General features: G+C 31.8%; 2 pseudogenes; both read left to right on the forward strand.

Annotated features, from left to right (window-relative positions):
- The first annotated feature begins 1,236 nt into the window (after nucleotides 1-1,236).
- LOC107917596 (respiratory burst oxidase homolog protein D-like) lies at nucleotides 1,237-5,016 on the forward strand (annotated as a pseudogene).
- Nucleotides 5,017-8,105: 3,089 nt separating this feature from the next.
- The window catches only part of LOC121211319 (protein LIKE COV 1-like), a 33,413-nt pseudogene continuing 25,308 nt past the window's right edge, over nucleotides 8,106-16,210 (forward strand).

The following is a 16,210-nucleotide window of genomic DNA, read 5'->3' on the forward strand; positions in this document are numbered from 1 at the left end:
CTAGTCATAAGCCGGTCAGCTTTAACATATTTACTATTTTTAGACTTCATTGTAACTTGCACCGCTTGCACATTGCAACTTGCAAAGCACAACTTCCATAATTAGGTAAGCTCATGGCCTATCAATCTTTTCAGCACCAAATGCATTACATACATTACCTCCTTAGTTCTAATTAAACTAAGTTACAAAATATTACTTAAAGTAACAAAATAAAACCGAAATTGAACAGTAACATCAACTTTAGTAGCTCAATGCATTTCATCCGAAAATACTACAGTAGCTTGATCTTCATATTTCATCTACTTAACTTGGACTGTATGGTCTGCTCCTTGGCCGTTCATGTGCTGCATGCATGTATCTATTCTTCACTTTCTTCCTTTTCGATTCCTTAATGCCCAACAAGACATTTTCAACATAATAAGTTTTGAGATCTGAGATGGTATATACAGGTTTATATTTTGAAACTAATAATAAGAATAATACCATGTTGATCTGGTCAGCTGTCCAGTGAAAATAAAAGAAAAATATTTTGTTGGATCCTTAAAACCTTAAAATTTTATATCTTGTCCACCTCATTCAAACCTTAAAATTTTCTTTTTATATACAAATATAGCTTGACCTTAACATACAAATTTTTAACTCCAAATCAATTTGGATCCTTAAATATTGACATTTACTATCTTCCTTTATGCTTTGTTTAATTTCAAGGATTCATGTAAAACATGAAGTTTAGGTGAAACAGTAAGGAAAGAGACCTAATTTATATGTATTCAATTAGAAAATTATTTAATATTTAATTATTTTATAAAATAAAAAATTATATTTTGAGAGTTTTCTTTTTTTTATATAAAATTTAAAATTTAATAAAATGAAAATTTCACCTATGTTTGAGATGATATAATATATACTAAAATTGCATAACTTTACTATAATTTTTTTTATATAGAGAATAATTAATTAATCAGTAATACAAATTCCAACCGAAGCTTCTCCATTGAATTAGATTTTCCGTGCTTTGAAACAAACATGAAAATTTATATTTAAATAAAAAAAGTAAATAAGGGGGTATTTGACCTGCAGCATGAACGTTGCTCCCTGTAAGTTTCTGCATTTGCCCCTCTGACTCGTATATAAAGGGGAACTCGTTTCTTTCCAGCACCCAACTCTTTTTCCTGCACTTTTAATTAGTCAATTTACAGGTAAAGGAAACAACTACAAACTTAAGCTGACACAAAAATGAGGAAACATGAATGGAGAGGAGCATATTCAGAGAACAATTCCGATACAGAAAGTATAGCAAGTGAAAGGACAACTTTTAGTGAACCATTACCCCTTAATGCTGCTCCATTTTCCAACAAAAGAGGCTCTAAAAAGAGTGCAACATTCAATCTTCCACCTGAAATCACCACCATGCCCAACTCTGCTGCTGAGGACGACGAAGATGAGGGGTATGTGGAAATCACCCTGGATATCCGAGACGATTCCGTGGCGGTTTACAGCTTTCAGGGAGGAAATGAAGACCCTGAGTTAGCGTTGCTGTCTTTGAGAACTATGGAAAACAAATCAACGTCCCTTCGTTCGTCTTTGTTTTCCAACACGTCGGCTCGAATCAAACAGGTTTCTCAAGAACTGAAACGTGTGGTTTCGAGACGATCTTCTAACAGGAAAATCGATAGGACTAAATCTGCAGCAGCTCATGCATTGAAAGGGCTCAAGTTTATCACTTCCAAAACTGGGGCCTGTGGAAATATTGGATGGTCCTTTGTCGAGAAACGGTTCAATGATTTAACTTCTTCCACGAATGGCCTTCTTCATCGTTCCCAATTCGCCGAATGCATTGGTATTTCTTTCCTCATCCAAAAATCAAACCAAAATGGCGAAGTACTGTTTTGTGGTTTTACTTTACGAATTTTCTTCGTTTATGATGTGTAGGGATGAACCAGTCTAAAGAGTTTGCCGACGAGCTGTTTCAAGCACTGGCTCGACGGCATAATGTAAACGGAGACTCAATCCATAAAATACAACTCAAACGCTTCTGGGATCAGATTTCTGATGAAAGCTTTGACTCTAGACTCCAAACTTTCTTTGACATGTAAAAGTTTTTCGTATCAATTTTGATCAATCGAAAAAGCATATATTTTTTAATCTCAGTGTTTGTTTTCTGAGTATAATTTGTAATAATGAAGGGTTGACAAAGACGCTGATGGAAGGATCACTGAGGAAGAAGTCAAGGAGGTAAGAATTAAGATCCCACACACACATTGATTATCCAATCTCATTCAAGTTTAATCAACTAGAAATGAATAAAATTTCCAAATAATATGGCCTTCTATACATATTGTAGATCATCAGTCTCAGTGCTTCTGCAAACAAACTTGCTACTATTCAGAAACAGGCTGAAGAATATGCAGCTTTGATCATGGAAGAATTGGATCCTGATAATGTTGGATACATCATGGTAAATTAAATCACCCCAAATACAAATCTTTGTCATGTTTTGTTTTGTCCTATGTTGTCTTTTATTTCCTAATGTTACTGTTTTTTTTACAGGTTTACAACCTGGAAACTCTCCTGTTGCAAGCTCCAACTCAATCTGTCAGGGTAGGAGATAGTCGAGTTTTGAGTCAAATGTTAAGCCAGAAACTCAAACCTACTCAAGAGAGAAACCCATTTAAACGGTTGTATCAGAAGATGAAGTACTTTATAATGGAAGGGTCTGGGTCATGATGTTGTGGCTCGCAATTGTGAGCGGTTTATTTGCTTATAAGTTCGTGCAGTACCGTAACAAGGCCGTGTACGGTGTGATGGGCTACTGTGTTTGCATTGCCAAAGGCGGTGCAGAGACTCTTAAGTTCAACATGGCTTTGATATTGCTACCTGTGTGCCGGAACACCATCACTTGGCTTCGGAACAAGACTAAATTGGGCGTTGTGGTTCCTTTAGACGATAACTTGAATTTCCACAAGGTAAGTGATACCATCAACAATCAACTCCAATATAATGCTTAACATGTTATAATGAAAGTCTTTTAATCTTCAGGTTATTGCGGTCGGAATCACTGTTGGGGTGATCCTACACGGTGGTGCACATTTAACCTGCGATTTCCCCCGGCTTCTTCATGCAACGGAAGAAGAATATGAGCCTATGGAACCCTTCTTTGGGGAAGAGCAACCTGAAAACTACTGGTGGTTTGTGAGGGGTGTTGAAGGTGTAACAGGAATTATAATGGTGGTGTTAATGGCCATAGCCTTCACGTTAGCCACTCCTTGGTTCAGGCGCAACAAGCTTAACCTTCCCAAATTCCTTAAGAAGCTCACCGGATTCAACGCATTTTGGTATTCCCATCACCTTTTCGATATCGTCTACGTTCTCCTCATTGTTCATGGCATTTACCTTTACCTCACCAAGAAATGGTATCAGAAAACAGTAAGCTTCTTCTTCTTCTTCTTCTTTCAATTCCCCTTTGTTCATTGTATATCTATCATCAGTTCAATATTAAATGCATTGCAGACATGGATGTATCTAGCAGTGCCGATTACCCTTTATGCATGCGAAAGGTTGATTCGAGCTTTCAGATCGAGCATCAAGGCTGTTAAAATTCTCAAGGTTGCTGTGTATCCTGGAAATGTATTGTCACTGCATATGTCAAAGCCCCAAGGATTCAAATATAAAAGTGGGCAATACATGTTTGTCAACTACTCTGCTGTCTCCCCATTTGAGTGGTATGCAAATTTTCCGTCCTCGAGCTTTGGCTTTGATTCTTTTATTAATTAAGTCTAACCCAAACCAACCATTGACAATTGCTGCAGGCATCCATTCTCCATCACTTCATCACCAGGAGTCGACTACCTCAGCGTTCATATTAGAACTCTGGGTGATTGGACAAGGCAGCTCAAAACTGTTTTCTCTCAGGTTGATTTATGTTCTCTTTTCTTTTTATTGAAGTTTAAAGCTTGAAATCAAAACCAGATAGCTTAGGATCAGGTTTTGCTTGTACGGATACTAAACAGGTCTGTCAACCACCAGCTGCCGGCAAGAGCGGACTGCTCAGGGCCGAAGGAACTAACACTAGGTATTTTCCGTTTTTGGTCAACCCACACCCACATGGGATTGGGTTTGTTGATTTTTTTTTTTGGCATTAATTGGTTAACAGTTTTCCCAAGATTTTGATCGATGGTCCATATGGAGCACCAGCACAGGACCACAAGAAATACGATGTGGTTCTATTGGTGGGGTTAGGAATCGGTGCCACCCCAATGATAAGCATCGTCAAGGACATTATCAACAACATGAAAATGGAAGAGGATTCGACTCCGGAAGGATCAGCAATGGAGAATGGGAATTACAGTAACAAGAACAACAAAGGGTTCAAAACAAGAAAAGCCTACTTTTACTGGGTGACGAGGGAGCAAGGCTCCTTCGAGTGGTTCAAAGGAATAATGAACGAAGTTGCAGAGATGGATGAGAAGAAGGTGATAGAGCTTCACAACTACTGCACCAGCGTGTACGAAGAAGGAGATGCTCGATCAGCACTCATCACCATGCTTCAATCGCTTCACCATGCCAAAAATGGCGTCGATGTCGTCTCCGGAACTCGAGTCAAATCCCACTTTGCGAAGCCTAATTGGCGTCAAGTTTACAAAAACATTGCTCTTCGTCATCCAAACGCCAGAATTGGTCAGTTCTTTTTCACTTTTATCAACCCCATTTTTTAATCATTAATTTACTTGTATTATGTATAATGAATTCAATGATGCAGGGGTTTTCTACTGTGGGGCACCTGCATTAACCAAAGAACTACGTCATCTAGCTTCGGATTTTTCGCACAAGACAACCACAAAGTTCGAATTTCATAAAGAGAACTTTTAACAAAAATCCCAACTCCTGTTTTCCGATCTCATTTTCGGTAGATTCTAACGCTACGAATCGATAGCACTAATGCAATACAAGTGTAATGAAATAAAATTGTAATTTCAATTATTTATAATTGAATGGAATAAAAATAAAATTGTAATAGTATTTTTTTATATAGTTGAGTGGAATGGTGTTGTAATAATATAAGGAAAAAAACTGAAATGTCTAGACTACCTTAGTAGATTTTTTCGTAGGTAGATGATTATTGTTATTTTATTAAATTTTAGTAGGATTATTATTAAAAATAATTTAATAAAAATAAATAATTTAACCATATTTTAATATAATTATTATTAAATATAATTTAATATAATTATTTTTATATTAAATTATATTAAAATGTTTAAAATATTTTATTTTAAATTATATTAAAATATTTTAAATATTTTATTTTTATATTTTTTAAATCCAAGTTTTAAAAGACTGGATTGAAAATTAAAATTTTTTTATTATTAATAGCTATTACAGGAAGACAAGTAATAAAAAAATAATGGTCATTCCATTGAATGGGTATTACATCCAATTAAACAAGGGAATGAACCAAACACGGTGTAATTGAATGGATCTTAATTGGAAAGAGTAGATGTTTTTTTTGTTATAACTAATTATTAAAATTCTTTAAAATCCAAAAAAGAATTCAACCAACGAATTCAACTATTACATTAATCAATAGTTTACTTTTTGTTATTGAAGGACAATTCCAGATTTGAATATGAAATTTAATGTGAATAAAGAATTAGTGATGCAAATTATTTGTTACTACATCATCATTAATTTGTTTCAAATTGATATGATACATTCTAGTCAGAATATCTCCTGTAAATGAAATTTTTGCAATCATTTAAAGTTTAACTAAAGATATAAACTTTATGTGTACAGACCTAATATATGTTCATAAAATTTAAATTGTTCAAATAACTAATCTTAAATTAATTGTCGACAATACCTTAGTTATGAGATCCATAATATCTTTTAAGTGTGTAGTATCAACTTTTTTTGTTTACATGATATTTAGTAGCAAGATACTTAATTTCAAAAAATTACCGAATAAGAGTTATCACAATACATTTGTAATCACCTTGCTAGTAATAAACAACTTTTAGAGTAAGGATAAAATATGTCAACCTCAATGCTTGTGATGTTAGTTTATAGCACAATTCCTTTAAGCAATTTACAAGAACTTTAATATTTTCCAAGCATTTCTACATCATATTTTTATTAAAGTAAATTTAAGTATTAGTTAACAATTTACAGATTGCCTAAGAATAAAGCAACCCCTGTTTGCTTTAACCGACTACATTTATATATATATAGTTGAATTGCCTCTATATTATACCATTTCAAAAAATAGCAAGGAAAAATAAAGTTTTTGGAACTAGATTACCTCATCAATTTTCGATTTAATTATTTTTTATAAAAAGTATTAAAAAAATAGATAATACTGATTCAACTAGTCTAACCACCAGTTCAATCAATTTGATCAATCGATTCAACTAATTCATAAATCAATTGTTTAAATTGACACTCAATCAATCGAACCAATCAAAATTAAAAAACAATGAAGAAAAGAATTAAATTTTAGTTCAGTCAGAAAAAAAATAAAAAAATAAATTCAATTTGAATTTTTTTTTAAAAAATCTTTAAGGTAAGGTGAAACCTTAAGATCTTAAACATGCTATAAATTATGTATACAAACAAGAATTACAAGTGGTTTGATTGAGAATCTTATACTTGTCTATGATCCCCATGTAATGTGGTTGATAATTTTTTAAGAATTTAAAAATGTAAATAAAGAAAAAAAAATTTAATCATTATATATATATTAGGAATAATGGAGTTGACTATTTCATAATTAATTAGGAAAATAGTATTGATTAATAAACAAGTCAAAAGAGTTTGACAAATAACGAGCCTTATCTCATCCTTCTTTATACAATGATTTCTCTCTTCTTTCTTTATACTACTTTTTAATATGATTTGTGTTAGAATGTGATTTTAAGTATTTAATTTTATAAAATAATATTTTTTATTTAAATCATTAAAATATATTAATTTATCAATTCAAATGTTATAATATTTTTTTCAAATAATAATTAAAGTATTTTCAACATATTCAACATAAAATAAGTTTTACTATATATATATAATTAATGCAAAGTAAAATTTTTCAAAATAATAACTAATTAAAATAATTAGGTTTAATATTAATTATGTGATAAAGATGTTTAGAATTCTATTCAAGTAATAGTTATATTTTACATCAATAAAATTAGTACAACTTTGGTTTACATCAAAATCTTTTAAACTAATACTTGTAAATTATAATTATAAATATTAGAATTTTTTTCTATATTTTTTGTTTAGAGTTCTATTTAAGTAACAACTCTATTTTAAAATTAGCACAACTCTTTTTAACTAGTAATTGTAATTTAAATTCTAATTATTTTTAAATGTGTAATTATCACAACTTTTATTTTATTTCAAAATTTTAAAATAATAATTCTAAATTAAATATTATTATTTCTTTAAAATATGCATTTAGTAATATGATAAAAAATAAAGGGTATTCTCATCAATTCAAAAACATTTCCAAACTCGTGCTTTTATATATATATATATATATTATAGATAATTAATTAGTTTTACATGGATTGATTGTATGCATTAATTAAATTACATTTAATTATTTTTTTAAAAATTCATAAATTTTATAACATTTCATTGATAATATGGTTACGAAAATAAAATATAATAGTATATAAGTTTAATTTTAAAAATATGATAATTTATATTAAATTGAATTTAAATAAATAATATTTTGAAATTACTTTAAAATATAAATATTATAATAGTAGATTGTGTGAAAGTGTTGTGCGGAAGCGTGTAAAAGAGTAAAATTATTTTACTAAAAAATCACCCTAAGTTCAATTTTCAGGAAAGAGAGGTGGATCACAAGGATCGCTTAAGTACCAAGTCTTTCCTAGCCAGAATATCCCTCTATCATAATTTAATAGCACAATAAATCACTACAATCACACTCACAAAATATGTAAAATAATACAATAAAGAACACTAGAATTTTAACGAGGTTCAGCAAATTTTGTCTACGTCCTCGGGCACTACCAAATATATTTCACTCGAAAATACAAGTGAAGTTTTACAAAGATAGAGGAAAATGCCTTAAGTAGAGAATGGCAAATGTGGGTTGATGAAAAAAATGAGAAATGGTTAGACCTATTTATAATGGAGGTTCAGGGATCAACTAGCAAAATCACTATACAATTACGGACCAAAAGTTGTAATTATCTCATGCCAAATCTCAATCCCACTCTTGGTGCCTTAAATCTCAGATTTATAGTGCCAACATTTTGATACCAATATTTTTGTCTTTCCAAAGTATGGATGATTGCCAATAATCTCCACCTTGAAGATTTGATTAGGATAATCTTATCTTCACTCAATTATTTCTGCCTTTGTCAACAATACTTGATAGTGCCTTCTTCAACTGTTAAACTTACAGGATATTGATCAAGTTCAAACAATGTTCGAACTTGGTTGTTGTTACCACCTTGGCCATCATATCTGCAGGATTATCTACCGTCTTAATCTTCTGAAGATGAATTTTTCCCTCATCAATAATTTCCCGCACAAAATGGAATTGTACGTCGATATGCTTTGTACGTGCGTGATAGACTTGATTCTTTGCTAAATGAATAGCACTTTGACTATCACAGTACACATTAATGTGCTCCTAAACCAATCCCAAGGTTTTAACCATACCTTGTAACCAAATAGCTTCCTTTATAGCCTCTATTATAGCCATGTATTCGGCTTATGTGGTTGACAACGCAACTGTAGACTGCAGTGTAGACTTTCAACTTATTGGTCCTCCAGCAAGTGTAAATACATAACCGATGGTTGATCTTCGTTTATCCAAATCACCGCATAGTCAGAATCAACGTACCCAATAACACCTTTACCAAGTGTAGTATCCTGCTTGAACAGTAATCCAACATCCATGGTCTTCTGAATATACCGTAGAATCCATTTCACAGCTTGCCAATGTCCTTTTTCAAGATTATGCATATACCTACTCACTATATTAACTGTCTGTGAAATGTCGGGTCTTGTACACACCATTGCATACATCAAGCTACCTACTGTATTAGAATATGTAACTTGTAAAATGTATTCTTATTCCGTATTCATTGCAGAAAGCTTGAAATGAGAAGCTAACAGGGTACTTACAGGTTTTTTCTGCTCGTTCATGCCAAACCATTGTAGTACTTTCTTCAAATATTGCTTCTGAGACAGGCTAACTCTGCCATGAGCTCTATCTCTACATATTTCCATGCCAAGAATCTTCTTAGCTTCACCTAGATCTTTCATCTCAAACTCAAGGTTGAGTTGAGTCTTCAATCTCTCAATTTCAACTTTACTCTTAGATGCTATCAACATATCGTCAACATATAAGAGCAAGTATATGAAAATTCCTTCTTGTAGCTTCTGAAAATACACGCAATGATCAAATTTACTTCTTGTGTACCTTTGCCCTTTCATGAACTGATCAAATCGCTTGTACCACTGCATTGGAGATTGTTTCAATCCATAAAGCAACTTTATCAGTTTGCAAACCCAATTTTCTTTATCAGCAACCTTGAATCCATCTGGTTGAGTCATATAAATTTCCTCTTCCAAATCATCGTGTAAAAATGCGGTATTCACATCGAGCTGAACTAGTTCAAGATCATATTGCACAACCAAGGTTAGCAAAATCCGAATAGACGAATGCTTCACAACTAGAGAAAACACTTCATTGTAGTCTATTCCTTCTTTCTGAGTGTAACCCTTTGCTACCAATCTAGCCTTATATCGAATTTTATTTTTACCAGGAAATCCTTCCTTCTTTGCATATACCTATTTGCATCCAATTGCCTTCATTCCTTTGGGCAGTGTCACCAACTCCCAAGTCCTATTTTTATGAAGAGACTACATTTCTTCATTCATAGCTTACTTCCACTTTACACCATCAAGGTTACTTCTTGCTTCTGTGTAAGTAGAAGGAACATCATCATCTGCAATTGGAAGTGTATAAGCCACCATATCATCAAAGCGAGCAGGCATACTAATCTCTCTTCTTGGCCTTCTATATGCAATTGAATCTTGTTGCTGTAGAAGTTCTTGGGTCGAAACTTCTTCATCATTTTTACTTTAATATTAGCTGTATCATCGTTAACCTTTTCAAGATCCACCTACTGCAAAGTACTACTGGTTTTGTCATCCTTTTGTGAATCATTGTTCTTCATCATGGTTGATTCATCAAAAGTTACATCTCTACTGAAAATAATCTTCCTTGTATCAAGACACCAGAGACGATATCCTTTTACTCTACCAGTTATACCCAAGAATAACACTTTCATTGCTCTTGGGTCTAGCTTAGATTCTTCTACATGATAATATGCAGTGGAACCAAAAACATGTAAAGAATAATAATCAGTAATAGATTTACCAGTCCATATCTCCATAGGAGTTTTTCCATTTATTGCAGCTAATGGCAAACGGTTAATTAGATGGCACGCATATGTAACTATCTCAGCCCAAAATTCCTTGCCCAATCCAGCATTGGACAACATACATCGAACTTTTTCCAGTATAGTCCGATTCATACGTTCTGCCATCACATTCTGCTGTGGTGTATCCCGCACAGTGAAGTGTCGCATAATGCCCTCATCTTGACATACTTGTAGAAATGGATCATTCGTGTACTCCATACCATTATCTAATTGAAGTCGTTTGACCTCTCGACCAGTCTAGCTGAGTCTCCATCATCTTCTTCCATTTCAGAAATGCATCCAAAACTTCACTTTTTCTTTTCATTAGATATACACATACTTTTTTTGAATAATCATCAACAAAAGTAACAAAATAGTGCATACCTCCTAAAGAAGCAACTTTGGTAGGTCCCCACACATCACTGTGAACATAGTCTAGAATTCCTTTCGTATTGTGAATTGCTGAACTAAATTTTACCCTCGTCTACTTGCCCAGAATACAATGTTCAAAGTATTCCAATTTGCAAGAATTTACACCTTTCAGCAAGCCTTGCTTCGCCAAATTCTGCAAAGCTTTTTCACCAGCATGTCCCAATCGCATATGCCATAACCTGGTAGCCTCTGAATCTACATCTTTCGCAGAAACTGTTGATATTAATTCAATAACTGTACTTCTATTTAAATAGTACAGGTTATTCCTTCTTGTACTTTTATCACTGTCAATACCCCAACTACTACCTTTAGTAATCCATCTCTCAAAGTGATTGTGAGCCCTTTAGATTCTAGGACCCCTAATGAGATAAGATTTTTCTTCAAGCTAGGTATGTAGCGAACATCTGTCAAGACTTGGATTGAGCCATTGTGATTCTTCAATTGGATTGTACTCACTCCTATTGTCTTACAAGTGCTGTCATTGCCCATAAAAACAACTCCACCTTCTAGTTCTTTAAGACTAGAAAACCAGTCCTTATTAGGACACTTATGGTAAGTACATCCTGAATAAAAAATCCACTCATCTGTATGATATGCCATTGCCATGCCAACCAAGCTAAAGTCTGACTCCTCATCATGCTCCGCTACACATGCATTAGAAATAGCCTTGCCCTTTTTGTAACTTAGGACAATTCTTTTTCCAATGCCCCTTCTCACGACAAAAAGCAGATTCATCTTTGGCAAGTCTCTCTTTGGACTTTCCCCTTCTACCAGGTTTAATGTTGTGTGAACGACCTCTTACTGTTAAAACTTCTATAGTTGTTTCTCGGTGATCCTTTTTATCTTTCTTTCGAGTCTCAGATCTATACAATACACTACAGACTGCATCAAATGTGATCGTATCCTTCCCATGAACCAATGTGGTGGTAAGATGATCTTATTCATTAGGAAGGGAATTCAACAACAATAATGCCTTATTTTCATCTTCAAATTTCTCATCCAAATTTAGTAAGTCTACTAAAATTTTATTAAATGAGTTCACATGGTCATTCATCGACATACCGGGTGCATATGTGAATCGATAAAGTTTCTTTTTCATATAAAACTATTTTTAAGACTTTTCGTTAGAAACTTTTCTTCCAGTGTATCCCACAACTTCTTCACTGATGTCTCCCTCATGACAGAGTACTTCTGCTCTTTGGCCAAACATAGGCGAATTGTACCACATGCTTGTCTATTTATCTTAGCCTACTCCTTATCATCCATCTTGTCAGGTTTTTCTTCAAGGGCTATATCCAGCTCTTGCTGACATAAGACATCCAGGATCTCACATTGCCACATACCAAAATTATTAGTACCATCAAATTTCTCAACTTTAAAGTTTGCATTGTTCACGGTAGTCTTTACTGATGATAATGCCTTTGCCATTTTTCTCCTCAATCCCAACTACTGAATATGTGAACAGTACTGTTAATGTGAATAGTGCCGTGGATGAATAATACCGTATACACAAATAGTATCGTAAATGATCGTATTTCCCAAGTACGAATCTAGCTCGGATACCAATTGTTGTACGGAAGCGTGTAAAAGAGTAAAATTCTTGTACTAAAAAAATACACTAAGTTCAATTCTCAGGAAAGAGAGGTGGATCACAAGGATCGCTTAAGTACTAGGTCTTTTTCAGCCAGAATATCCCTCTATCGTAATTTGATACCCATATCTTTGTCTTTCCAAAGTATGGATGATTGCCAATAGAAAGTCTATTCTTATATTGTTTCTAACTTAATTTTAATTATTAATTAGTCCATGTTGATTGTTAATTAAATTTGAAGCTCCGTTTGTTTCACCGAAAATGATTTCTAGAAAATGTTTACTTTTCTGGAAAAGCTAATATTTTCTGGTGTTTGGAGGAATCTGTGTAAAATATTTTCTGTTGTTTAGTAGATTTCTTAAAAATATTTCATAAAAGTTGTTTTCATTTAAACAAACATACATTTGAGATTTTCTTATTTTTTCATTGTTTAATTGAATTTATTTTTATCTATAATTTTATATTTTACATTGTTTTTGCATATATTAAAAATATTATGTTAAATTCAGATTCATTACAATGTCATTTTTTAAGTACATGGCTACTAAGTGAGTATTTTTTATTTAAAAATGTGATATCAATAAAATTAATAAAAAAATAACGACGTCAACAATTGGACTTGATTTTCAAATTTGAAAAGTAAAGGGACTAAATTCTTGAAAATAAAAGTACAAAGACTAAATTACAAATCTATGAATTGTACATAGACTTATGACATGTTTTAACCTTTATACTACAAAACATTTATTACTAATATATTTATAATTTTAATAAATATTTATTATTAAAATATTAATATTGAATATTTTCAATAATATGTGAATAATATTATTTAAAATTTATTATTAAAATAAAATTGGAATATTAAATAATTTTATTAAAATAATAAATTATATTTATTATATTAATAATTTATTATATGACTAAATATAAATAATTAAACATGTATGTTTAATAATATTGAAATATAATATTTTAAATATTTTTTAAAATAAAAATAAAATTTATTATCAATATAATAATATTAAGCTTGATTTAAGTTAATTTTTATATAAAAATAAAATTATCTATAGATAGTTCTTTTTCGAAAAATGACTTACGCTTTTTAAAATGGTAAGTCATTTTACAGGAAAAATGGCTTATTTTACCTTGATCTGTAAGTTATTTTCCGTTGACCAAACTATTTTCTGTGAAACAAACATAAGAAAATGTAGGAAATATTTTTCGTAAAACCTTTTACATGTAAACAAATAGACCCTGAATATTGTCAGCACTAAATAATTTATTGTAACATTGTTTATATTTTTAAATATATATTTTAATTTTAATAGTGTATTTAATTTGTAAAAATATGATAAACTTAAAAAGATTCTTTTAAACTTTATTAAATTTTATAATGGCTTGTTATGTAAAATTTTAAGTTGAATTATTATATATAAGAAAATTGAAAGAATTTATTATAAAAAATATAATGTGCTAGACATAATTAATAAAAATATATAAAATAGAGGGAAGGATTTATGTTGCAATTTTTCCTCCACAAATGCTTTTTTTTTTCTTTTCTTGTTACATGTCAAATTTTATAATGTGGATTGTCACACCCCAAAAACCGGGTTAGTAGAATCAAGTAATTAAGTATTGGCCTTGAGTTAGATATCAAAATTAGGGTTATAGTAATTAATTAAAATAATAATCGGGTTAAATATATATATATATATTAGTAGGGATTAAATTGAAATGAAGTTTAAATTAGAGGTCAAATGTGAAAATAATGAGTTTTAATTGAAATGAGATTTAATAGTAAAAGGGAAAGAATAGGATGGGGCCTTAAGGGAAATAAACCAATTTTTGAAAATTTGTTGGCTATATAAGAACACCCACCATCCCTTCCCTCTACATTTCTACTCATTTGACAATTTTCATTAGATCCAAATTAAAAGTTTTCTCCAATTTCAAAAGAAACTCATCTTTTCTCTTTCAATTTTCTATAATTTCTTAACACATTTTTGCTCAAATCGGTCCTAATCTCATGGAATTCTTCAAATTAAGGTAATAATCTATTTTCTCATGGTTAAAATAAATTAGATGTTTTAATTCGAGTTTTAATAGATCTCATGATTTAAAGCTTGTTTTTACTTGAAAATGGTATCGTACTTGTGAGCTAAGTGACTATTTAAAAATTATTTTCAACTCATTTGATGTAATTAAGAGGTCTTTAATCTTAATTTAACAAATCTCCAATGAATCTTGATGGATCAACGAGTTTTTTTACTCAAAGTGTTCTTGTTGAGCTTGATTTTTTGGAAATTAAAGATTCGGGAAATTGAGTGAAATTAGTGGTGAAGATATTTAATTAGATGTTAATTCGAATGATTAGAGGTAGAATTAATGTTTAGAAATGAGATCTAAGTGGTGAAATTATAAAATTGGCAAAATTAGTTTTTGTGTTATAGAGCTCGCGGGGCTTAATAGTAATAGCAAAAGAGAGTGTTTTCATTATGTTACTACTATTACTAATACATGTGTACTATGTTTGATGTGTGCGAAGTGACAAGTCAAGGAGAACCTTATCGAGCAAAGATAGAGGCAAGCAAAAGCTTACCTAGGTTTGACAACGAGCAGAGAAATAACAGAGGTGAGTGGTCATGAGTGCTACAATTAAGCACTAGTTCGCGTGATAAGGGGAGCTTAGGTAGTCTAAACACTTATCCTAAGTTCTTAGAGTAAGTGTTTCTGTCTCTGCGAGCTATGATAACATGCGAACTATACTATGCGAGCTTTGCTACAATTATGCGAACTGTGTTTTATTTATGCGAGCTATGTTATTGTGCAATTTATGCTATGTGCGAACCATTATATGTAAGCTATGTGTATTACAAATTATGCCTTATTGTGAACTATGTATAATTCGAGCTACACTATAAACTATGCTATTTTGCGAGCTTTGCTAAGTTGCAAGCTATATTAATTGCAAACTGTGAATGTGTTAAAGGTGATATGTTGGCATTATGAACCCTTGAAATCGTTGGATATCATTGGCATGCCATAGGATTGTGAATACTCACCTTTATTATTGTGATAGGGCATTTTGGCCTGAAGGTAGTGTTGGAGAGACAAGGGAATGTAGAGCTAAGCTCCATTCACCAAAGATAGTGTGGTGTGTTTGGAGAGTGTTAGCACTCGTGCTACACTTATTGGAGATAGTGCAGGACTCTTTGAGTCATTTTTTGTGTTTAGAGATTTGTTTATTCAATGCATATGATTTATGATTACGTTTCACCGTCACAAATTGCCAATATATCAATATAATGTGTTATGAGTATGATATGTACGATACTATATACATTCTTCTAAGTCACAGTATACTATTAGGTTTCCTAAAGGTTATGTGAACTACTTATTTACATGCTATGACCATATGAGAATGTAAGTGAATTGTTTAATAATGTGTGTTAGGTTAGTACGTTCAATTGTGGTATATTGTGAGAATTCACTGAGTTTCAATGAGCTCACGCTCCTTATATATACTTTGTAGAAAAATAGCTTGCGAGAAAAGTGGCGAAGTGAACCTTCCAAGTGACCCATTGCAAGGCAATTTTTTGAGTATGTTGACGTGTTTTTCAACCCCAAATAGTGAAGGCAATGTGGGACTATTCCAAGGTATTAGATTAGATTTAGAACTAGATTTTAAATAAATTTGATGGCTTGTAAATGGACATTA

This window comes from Gossypium hirsutum, chromosome A01 (genome assembly GCF_007990345.1).
Source record: "Gossypium hirsutum isolate 1008001.06 chromosome A01, Gossypium_hirsutum_v2.1, whole genome shotgun sequence".
Lineage (NCBI taxonomy): Eukaryota > Viridiplantae > Streptophyta > Magnoliopsida > Malvales > Malvaceae > Gossypium > Gossypium hirsutum.